Source organism: Hevea brasiliensis, chromosome 6 (assembly GCF_030052815.1).
Source record: "Hevea brasiliensis isolate MT/VB/25A 57/8 chromosome 6, ASM3005281v1, whole genome shotgun sequence".
Classification (NCBI taxonomy): Eukaryota; Viridiplantae; Streptophyta; class Magnoliopsida; order Malpighiales; family Euphorbiaceae; genus Hevea; species Hevea brasiliensis.
This window is the reverse complement of record NC_079498.1, coordinates 44,044,441-44,054,296: the sequence shown is the minus strand read 5'-3', so window position 1 is coordinate 44,054,296 and position 9,856 is coordinate 44,044,441. Positions and strand designations below refer to the sequence as shown.

General features: G+C 38.3%; 1 non-coding gene across 1 annotated transcript; it reads left to right on the top strand.

The window, feature by feature from the left end:
* Positions 1-9,196: 9,196 nt before the first annotated feature.
* LOC131181129 (small nucleolar RNA R71) lies at positions 9,197-9,303 on the top strand. The gene has a single exon (XR_009149757.1). It is a non-coding gene; the product is annotated as a small nucleolar RNA R71 (small nucleolar RNA).
* Positions 9,304-9,856: the final 553 nt, after the last annotated feature.

The following is a 9,856-nucleotide window of genomic DNA, read 5'->3' as shown; positions in this document are numbered from 1 at the left end:
AACTCATAATGTATTCCTTGTTTCTATGCTGAGGAGATATCGCTCAGACCCTTCACATGTCATTTCCATGGAAGAGATTGAAATCTAACCGGACTTGACATATATAGAAGAACCTATACAAATCCTAGCTCGGGAAGTGAAGGAACTTAGAAATAAACAAATTCCACTGGTGAAAGTGCTTTGGAGGCACCACAACACTGAAGAAGCAACTTGAGAAAGTGAAGAGACAATGAAGCAATAGTTTCCTCAATTGTTTGCATCAGGTAAATTTCGAGGATAAAATTTTTATTAGAGGGAAAGAGTTGTAACATCCTCACTTTAGCTAGTCCATACAGTCTACTGTTTCGGTGACCAGTGTCGGTCCGAACAGCTAGAACGTCCAGAAAAATATTTAAACTAAAGTGAGGAACCATAATTAACTCAAATATTAATAAGAAAAATTTAGAAAAAATTTTAGAAATAAAATACAACCAAGTTAAATGAGCCGGTGCCCTAGTGATGGGTAACCTAGTGAGAAGTTGCGGTTCTTGCAACTAGGAGCCCTAAACCCGGGGAAAAAATTATAAAATAATTTTTAGGACTCCAGAGAAGGGTCATTGAGGTTTTTATGGCATTAGAATGCCAAGAAAATGCTTAGAAAAATTTTTCAATCAGTACAGATAATTTTGGCTAGTTAAGCTAAACGGAGGGTATTTTGGTCATTTCATCTTCAGAGATGATTTTTGGCCAACTTGTCCAGTTAAATAAATAATTTATGTAACATAAAATATGAATAAATGTTTTTAAAAATTTAATTGCAATTAAATAGATAAGAAAAGGAGAGAAAATGAAAGAAAATGGCATTATGACATCATAATGATGTCATTAAGATTCTCCCAACCAACCCAATGTTGACACATGGCATAAACTTATTTACAAGAGACAAATGGGCTGGAAAAATGAAAAAAATCAGAACTTCTTCTTCCTTATTTTCTCCTTGCCGTGACCCTCCTCCATAGCTAACAATAAACAAGCTTTTCAAAGCTTGATCTCCCTAGTTTCTACCCCACTAAATCCTATGCTCCCAACACAAAAAAGTGTTCTTACACCTTGGAGATTCTTTTGGGAGCAAAAAGAAAAGGAAAACAAGAACCCTAGCAAGTGGGGAAACTTCAATCCATAGAGGTTAGTGACCGAACTTTAGTTTTCACCTCAAATTCATGTTAAGGACTATGTATGAGTGTAAATTGCAAAGGAAATTTGTTGAATACCATTTGTATGCCATCCCTTATTTTCGGCAGCCTTGGTTAGGGTATGCTTGTGATGAGTTTTATGGAGTTAACATGCTAGTATGGCTGCCCTTAATATGTATCTTGTAAGTGGAGTCATGAAATGCCATGATAATGCATAGTTTGTGATATTTGAGTTAGGGTTTGGGGTGGAAAATGAGACCTTGACCATGTGATGATGAAAATAGGTTTTAATGGTCAATTAGTGACCATTTGGTTCTGTTTGAATAAAAAATGGAGTGAATTGTGTAGTGGGATTTGAGTTTGGTGTGGCTGCCCTTGGTGACCTGCAGGAATGGGCATGAGTCCAATAGGTTTGGGTAGCTATAACTTGAATTGTAGAGGTTCAATTGGTGCAAGGCCAATTGGACATGAAAATAGACAGATAATGGCACAACTTTGGTGAAGAAATCATGCCCAGAAAACCAAACCAAGTTGACCAAAAGTTTGCCTAATCTGGGTGACCTGCATTCTGCCTGGGCAAAATGACCAAATGAACAGTGTTTGGTCATTTGGCCATAACTCAGTGTAGAAAGGTCCAATTGACCTGAAATTTTACCACCAATAAGCTGAGATATAGACAACAACTTTCATGTAGAAACCTAACCCAAATTATGACTAGAACATATTCAAAAATTGAGTTGCAATCATTGTTTCATGTACTGTAGATTTGGTCAGTCCAGAAATTCTGAAAAAATTTCAGTCCGGCTATTTGTGGTTTTTGGGCCATAACTTGAGATAAAAAAACTCCAAATGGAGTGATTAAAAAAAGAAAATGCAACTAGATAAAATAAGGAACAACTTTCATGTTGATCATTTTGCCAAATTCCCACTGTAAGAATGACTAATGGAACAGTAAAGATAAAGCATGAAAACTGAAAATTCTGTCCAATTAACATTAAGTTTAGAAATGGTATTGGCAATCAATACCAATAAGTTTAAAATGTAAAATGTGGTATATTGGGAGTATTAAAACTAATGTACCTATTGCTTATGCAAAAGTCAACATTTTTATTGACTAATGAATGGAATAGTAACCCTAAAACTTGAATTTCAAAAATTATGAAACTTAAAAGTGTAAAATGCCCTAGTATACCTAGTAAGATTGGTTTGGATAGGTTAGCATACCAATAGTGTTATAGCAGTACTGCATATGACTTTATGCCATTCTGTGTTTCATGGCTTCCCAAGCCATTCTGTGACATAATAGCCTTTGGCTATGTTATTTGAGTTGTTACACTCGGGTTTTATCCCTGATGATTATTACAGCTTATTAGCTGTTATGTTGCACACCAGGAGACACAATGTGACCAATGGTGTGATGGTCCGAGGTACTTAGTACCTAGTGCTAGTTTACCCGTTTATCCAGTCCAATCAACTAGTATGGTTTACTCGGGCAATGATAATAAACCTTACAAAATTTTAAACGGATAATACTGCAAATAACATTAGAAATTAACTCTACTAAAAAACATAAACACCCATTCTGCAGATTATTTTATTTTAGTTACTTTATTTTATTTTATTTTATATTGTCACCACTAAGCATAATTACTTAGCGGGTCGCTTTTGCCACGCGCAGGTACTGAAGACCTAGCTGGAGAGTCCAGCAGACATCAGACAGGGTGAGCCTTCAGAGCTGCATCCGGAGTCTAGAGTCACCTCACATCTGCAGTGCATATGGTAGGACATTAGGATTATGGGTGGCCCTTTTGTATTTTGCATTTTGTATTAGTTTGGATTGTAACTATAAACTCTTGTAATTATGTATTAATGTAAATATATGAAATTTCATATTATTGAAATTTTCTGTATAATGTATGTTGATAAATGAAATGTTGAGAAATATTTATGAATGAGCTTCTAGTGATGATGTGAACTGAAAAGAAAAATTTCTGAAAATAGTGTTGTGATTTGAGATTGAGATTTTGAGATTGATTTGAAATGTGTATAATGGAGTTTGGATTTAGAAATTATATTGGAAGTGTTTTTAAACAGGTTCAAAAGAATTATTTTTCCAATTTACAGCCGGTACTCTGCTGGATTTTCTATAAAATTTGCGGAAAAATTCAAATTTATTAAAAATTATAAATAAATGAATAAAAAGGGATAAATTGTAATTGAAACATGAATTGGTGTTCCGGCACACTGAGTGGCATAACTTGCTCGGCTACACTGTAGACGGGTAAAGGGTGTCACAGTTGAGGGGGAAAAGGTGAGGATTCTCCTCCTTGCCTCGAGGAAGACCCCATTCTTTGTGCAGATCATTTTGCAGGAGCCATTGATCAGTTTTGGGAAAGAGAAAACTAGGGTTTGGTGAAGGGAGAAGAGTTAAGAGGTTTTTATAGGGTAGGAGAGGTAGTGATGGAGGGTTTTATCTTTATGAACAGTTTCAAGGAGAGGGGTGTATTTGAAGAGTCGTTTAGACTCTTCGTTTCGTGCTTTTTGCACCCCAGGAGTCGCGTCTGTGACATGATACATGGGTCGTGTATCACTACACGGGTCCTGACATGTAGAGCCGTATAAGTTTCTGCTAGAAAATTTCAAGTTATTTCATAGTACATGGCCCGTGTAAATGAGCTCTGGGACCCATGTAACTTACTGACTCTCGAGTTGCTTTGCTGAACATGTTACACGGCCCGTGTAAATTACAAAGGGGACCCGTGTAACTTTCTGTCCTCAAGTTATTCTGCTAGCAACATTACACGACCCGTGTAAATTACAAAAGGGACCCGTATAACTTTCTATCACCCTCAGAGTTAAAATTTGTAAGAGTTTTGCAGACTACCAGAAAGTTACACGGGGCGTGTGAAACCTATACACGACCCGTGTAATTTTCTGATTCTGCATTTTTTTCCTTATGAAAAATTTTTCTCACCACAATGCATAAAATGGATGTAAAGGTTAGCAATAGAGCTACTTAGCTGGTTTTGTTCAATTTTCTCTTGTGTGGTTTTGACTTGATGATTCCTCTCCTCTCTTGCTTCGAGCTCCTTGCTTTTCCAGAAGGTCCTACAAAATGAAAATGTGAACAAATATTAACAAAATTAAAATAAGAAAGAAAGGGAAAAAAATTAGAAATTTTGGGTTACCTCCCAAAAGGTGCTTGTTTATAGTCTTTAGCTGGACTTTGCTTTCATCTTTCATGGTCTGTTAGGAGGGTTTTCGAAGGTGCAATTGACTCCCTTCTCTATGGGTTCTCCTTGAAAGTAAGGCTTTAGCCTCTACCCATTGACTTTAAATGCTCTTGAGGTTTCGCTCCACAGTTTTACTGCTCCATGTGGGAAAACTTGGGTTACCTTAAAAGGTCCAAACCATCTTGATTTTAGCTTCCCTGGAAAGAGTTTCAATCTAGAGTTGAATAATAGGACAAGGTCTCCTTCGTTTATTTCTTTTCTTGCTATGCGCCTGTCATGCCATCTTTTGGTTTTGGCTTTGAAGATCCTGGCATTTTCATATGCATCATGTCAGATTTCTTCCAACTCATTTAGTTGTAGGAGCCTTTTTTCACCAGCAGCTTTGAGGTCAAAGTTTAGGATCTGAATTGACCAGTAAACTTCATGCTTAAGTTTTACAGGGAGATGGCATGATTTTCCATAAACCGGTTGGAAGGTGTTGTGCCAATTGGGGTTTTATATGCAGTGCAGTATGCCCACAGTGCATTATCTAACTTCATGCACCAGTCCTTCCTTGATCGGTTTACAGTTTTCTCTAGAATCCGCTTCAGTTCCCTGTTTGAGATTTCTACTTGGCCGCTGGTTTGAGGATGATAAGGTATGGCCACCTTGTGAGTCACTCCATACTTATTCAATAGTGATTCGAATTGTTGGTTGTAGAAATGACTTCCCCCATCGTTGATTATTGCTCGTGGTGTGCCAAATCTTGTGAATATATTCTTCTTAAGGAACCTTGTGACCACTCTGGCATCATTGGTTGGTGTGGCTATTGCTTCTACTAATTTTGATACATAATCAACACCAACCAAAATATACTTGCTTCCATGGGAAGAAGGGAATGGGCCCATGAAGTCTATCCCCCATACGTTAAATAATTCTACCTCAAGTATACCATGCAGTGGCATTTCATTCCTTCTTGAAGTGTTACCTGTTCTTTGGCATTGATCACAAGCTAGCACAAAGGATCTCATAACCTGAAACAAATGTGGCCAGTAAAGCCCTGCTTGCAAGATCTTGGCTGTTGTTTTTGAGGTGCCAAAGTGTCCCCCATATAATAATGAGTGGCAGTGTTGTAGAATGCTCTCTATTTCCTCTTTCAGCATGCATCTTCTTATCAGCCCATCATTGCATCTCTTGTACAGCAGAGGTTCCTCCCATGTGTAGAATCGCACATCATGCAGAAATTTCTTCTTTTGCTGATAAGTTATGTTTGGAGGCAATACCCTGCATACAAGAAAATTAACAAAGTCAGCATACCATGGAGCTTAGGAGAATGCTAGTAATTGTTCATCAGGAAATGAATCATCAATTAGCAAATCCTCGAAGTCCCCTGTGTACTCTAATTTTAGTCTGGAGAGGTGGTAAGCTACTATACTTTCGGATCCTTTTTTGTCATTGATTTCAAGGTCAAATTCTTGCAGGAGTAAAATCCATCGAATCAGCCTTGGTTTTGCCTCTTTCTTGTTCAAAAGGTACCAGATGGCAGCATGATCTGTTAATACAATGACTTTTGACCTAATTAAGTAGGATCTGAATTTGTCCATTACAAACACCACTGCTAGGAATTCCTTCTCTGTCGTGGCATAATTGATTTGCACATCATCGAGTGTCTTGCTGGCATAATAAATGGCATAGAGCTTTTATCTTTTCTTTGCCCGAGCACCGCTGCAACTACAAAGTTACTCGCATCACACATCACCTCGAATTGTAGCTCCCAATCTGGTGGCTGCATTATTGGTGCTGAGATTAGGGCTTCTTTGATCCTGTTAAAAGAGACAAGGCAATTTTCATCAAAATTAAAGGGAACATCTTGACTTAACAGGTTGGTAAGTGGCTTAGCTATTTTGGAAAAATCTTTAATGAATCTTCTGTAAAACCCTACATGTCCCAAAAAGCTTCGCACTCCCTTAATTGATGTTGGTGGTGGCATGTTTTCAATGATCTCAATTTTTGCCTTATCAGCCTCAATTCCTCTTTCTGATATTAAATGTCCTAGAACTATACCTTCCCTTACCATGAGATGGCATTTTTCCCATTTTAGGACCAGGTTTGATTCTTCACATCTTTGCAACACCTTAGATAAATTAACTAGGGAATCATCAAAAGTAGTTCCATAGACAGAAAAATCATCCATAAAAAATTCAATGATATTTTCAATATAATCAGAAAAAATAGCCATGATGCATCTTTAGAAAGTGGCAGGGGTATTACAAAGACCAAAGGGCATCCTTTTATATGCAAATGTTCCATAAGGGCATGTGAATGTGGTCTTTTCTTGGTCTTCTAGGTGAATAAGAATTTGAAAGAATCCCGAGTACCCATCTAGATAATAGAAGTAAGAGTGTTTCGCTAACCTCTCTAACATTTGTTCAATAAAAAGGAGAGGAAAATGGTCTTTTTTGGTGGCACTGTTCAATTTCCTATAATCTATGCACATTCGCCAACCAGTGACTACCCTAGTAGGGATCAGTTCATTGTTTGCATTTTGGATAATAGTTGTCCCACCCTTATTAGGAACTCAATGTACTGGACTAACCCATTTACTATCAGAAATTGGGTATATGATACCTGCATCTAATAGTTTCAAAATTTATTTCTTGACTGCTTCTTTCATGTTTGGGTTAAGTCTTCTTTGGTGCTCGACAGTGGGTTTACTATTTTTTTTCATAGGTATCCTATGCATGCAAATCGAGGGGTTAATCCCTTTCAGGTCTTCTATTTTATACCCTATGGCCTTGTTATGGGTCCTAAGTTCTCTTAGCAATTTTTCCTCTTCTATCTTAAATAGGCTATCATTGATTATAACAGGATATTTATAGTTTGAGTCCAGAAATGCGTACCTTAGTGAGGAGGGGAGAGGTTTCAGTTCTACCTGTTCAGTGGTGCTCTTTGGTTTGCTTTTGGTTTGTTCCTCCTTCAACTTCTCCATCTCGGAAGCTTGAGCTAAGGACAGCGGTGGATGAGCTACTAATTGTTGTGCACAAGCTGCTATTTCTATGTTTTCATTATTTGCTGTGTAGTTGTGCAGAATGCATGCTTCAAGAGGATCTTTAAGATATATCTTATGAAATTCCTCTTTAACTTGTTTGTCAATTATGTTAACCTTGAAGCATTCGTTAGGTTTGAATTTGTGTTTCATTGTGTCGAACAAGTTAAATTCCACTTCTTCTTCTCCTACCTTGAAGGTTAGTCGCCCATTTTTTACATCTATGATTGCTCCAATGGATGCCAAGAATGGTCTTCCCAAGATGATAGGGATCTGAACATCTTCTTCCATCTCAAGGACAACAAAGTCTACTGGAATGAAGAATTCGCCCACTTTGATGGGGATGTTCTCAAGTATGCCCATAAGATATTTAACAGATTGATCAGCCAATTGCAGTGAAATTGTCGTGGGCTTCAGTTCTCCGATCTCCAGCTTTTGGCATATTGATAGAGGCATTAAACTCATACTTGCCCCAAGACCGCAGAGGGCCTTGTCTATTTTCTTTTTGCCAATGAGGCAAGGTATGGAGAAGCTTCCAAGATCTTTTAACTTTGGAGGCAGTTTGTTTTGCAGTATGGCACTACATTCCTCTGTTAGAGCAACTGTCTCATAGTCTTCCAGTTTTCTTTTATTAGACAGAATTTCCTTAAGAAATTTGGCATAGGATGGCATCTAAAAGAGTGCTTCAGTGAAAGGAATGTTGATATAAAGTTTCTGTAAAACTTCTAAGAACTTCTTAAACTGCTTGTCCAATTTGGCTATTTGAAATCTCTGAGGAAAAGGTAGGGGAGGCTAGTATGGCTTCGGTAACTTCTTTTTCTTCCTTGCTTCCTCTTCCTGATCTTTCTTGGCTTCTTCCTCTTTTTTCTATGCTTGGCTTTCAGATTTTTCTAAGGTTTCCTATGTCGGTTCTTCCTCTGGTTGTACTAGAGTTCTCCCACTCCTCAATGTAACTACCTTACAATGCGCCCTTGGGTTCATCTTTAGTTGACTAGGCAGTTTACCAGTAGCCTTATTTGAAGAACTTGCTTGCTAAGCAATTTGATTCTCTAGCATCTTGTTATGGGTAGCAAGTTAGTCCATTCTTGAAGTCAGCTATTTAATCAATTCATTCTTTTATTGTTGAGCTGCTAGGAAACCTTCCATCATGGATTCCATGGTCATCTTCAGTTCAGATTGCTAAGGTTGAGGAGGCGGCAGTGGCTGTGCAAAGTTTTAGCCTCTGTTCTAAAATCCAGGGGGGTGCTGGTGGTTTGTACTCTTATTGTTTTTTTATTGGTTGATTATGCTAATTGGACCATGAGAAATTTGGGTGGTTCCTCCATCCAGGGTTGTAAGTGTTTGAATATGGATTGTTGGGCTGCCTCTGGTTGAAGTTTCCTCTATTATTCACATAGTTCATCTGTTCTATGGGAGGTTCATTGAAGCTGTTGAATTCTGAGATTGTATATCCTCCTCCATAGTCATCGTAATGCTGGTTGCTTGTACCAACTGCATTGGCTTACATTCTATCGAGTCTCTTTATGAGCTGATCAAATTGAGCATTTATCATGCTTAGGGCATCCACTTCTAGGACCCCTGTTGTTCTCCTTGCGGTTACTCTTTCATTTGACCACTCATAAATATGATATGCGACCCTCCCTAGAAGTTCAAGTGCTTGTGTCACTATTTTCTCTATTAAGTCACCTTCTGCAGCTGAATCTTCTGTGCTCCTTGTAGAGGGTAATAACCCATTACAGAAATTTTGCACTAGTAGCCAATCCTCTATGCCATGGTGTGGACAGTCCCTCTGCAGGTCCTTATATCTTTCCCATGCGTCATAGAGTGATTCACCTTCCTTTTGTCTGAAGGTGTTGAGCTCAAGCCTCAGTCTTGCAATCTTTGCAGGTGGAAAATACCTTGCTAGAAAAGCTTATGAGAGGTTTTCCCAAGTGGTGAACGTTCCAGCTGGTTGAGAAAGTAACCACTTCCTTGCTCTGTCTCGAAGGGAGAATGGGAATGCTCTGAGTCTTATGGCTTGATCAGACACTCCATTCATCTTAAACGTGTCACATAGGGCAAGAAAGCGCTGGAGGTGATAGTGTTGATCTTCTGTTGGTGAACCTCCAAATTGGGTTTGTTGAATCATTTGACGTCATGCTGGTTTTAACTCAAAGTTGTTAGCTTCCACTGTAGGTCTTGTGATAGTGGGCTGAAATCCTTAGATAGATGGAGCTCTATAGTCTCTTAAGAGTCTTGGCCTATTATTATTTTTGGCCATGGTTGGAATTTCAGGATTTTCTTGATCATGCTCTTGATGTTTCCTTTCCCTCTTGATGGCTCTCAGAGTTCTATCTATTTCGGGATCACAGTCCAAGATTTCTTCTTCTAGCCTTGTTTTGGTCATATATCAGGTCAGGCACCTGAGAGAAAAGAAAAGAAATAGA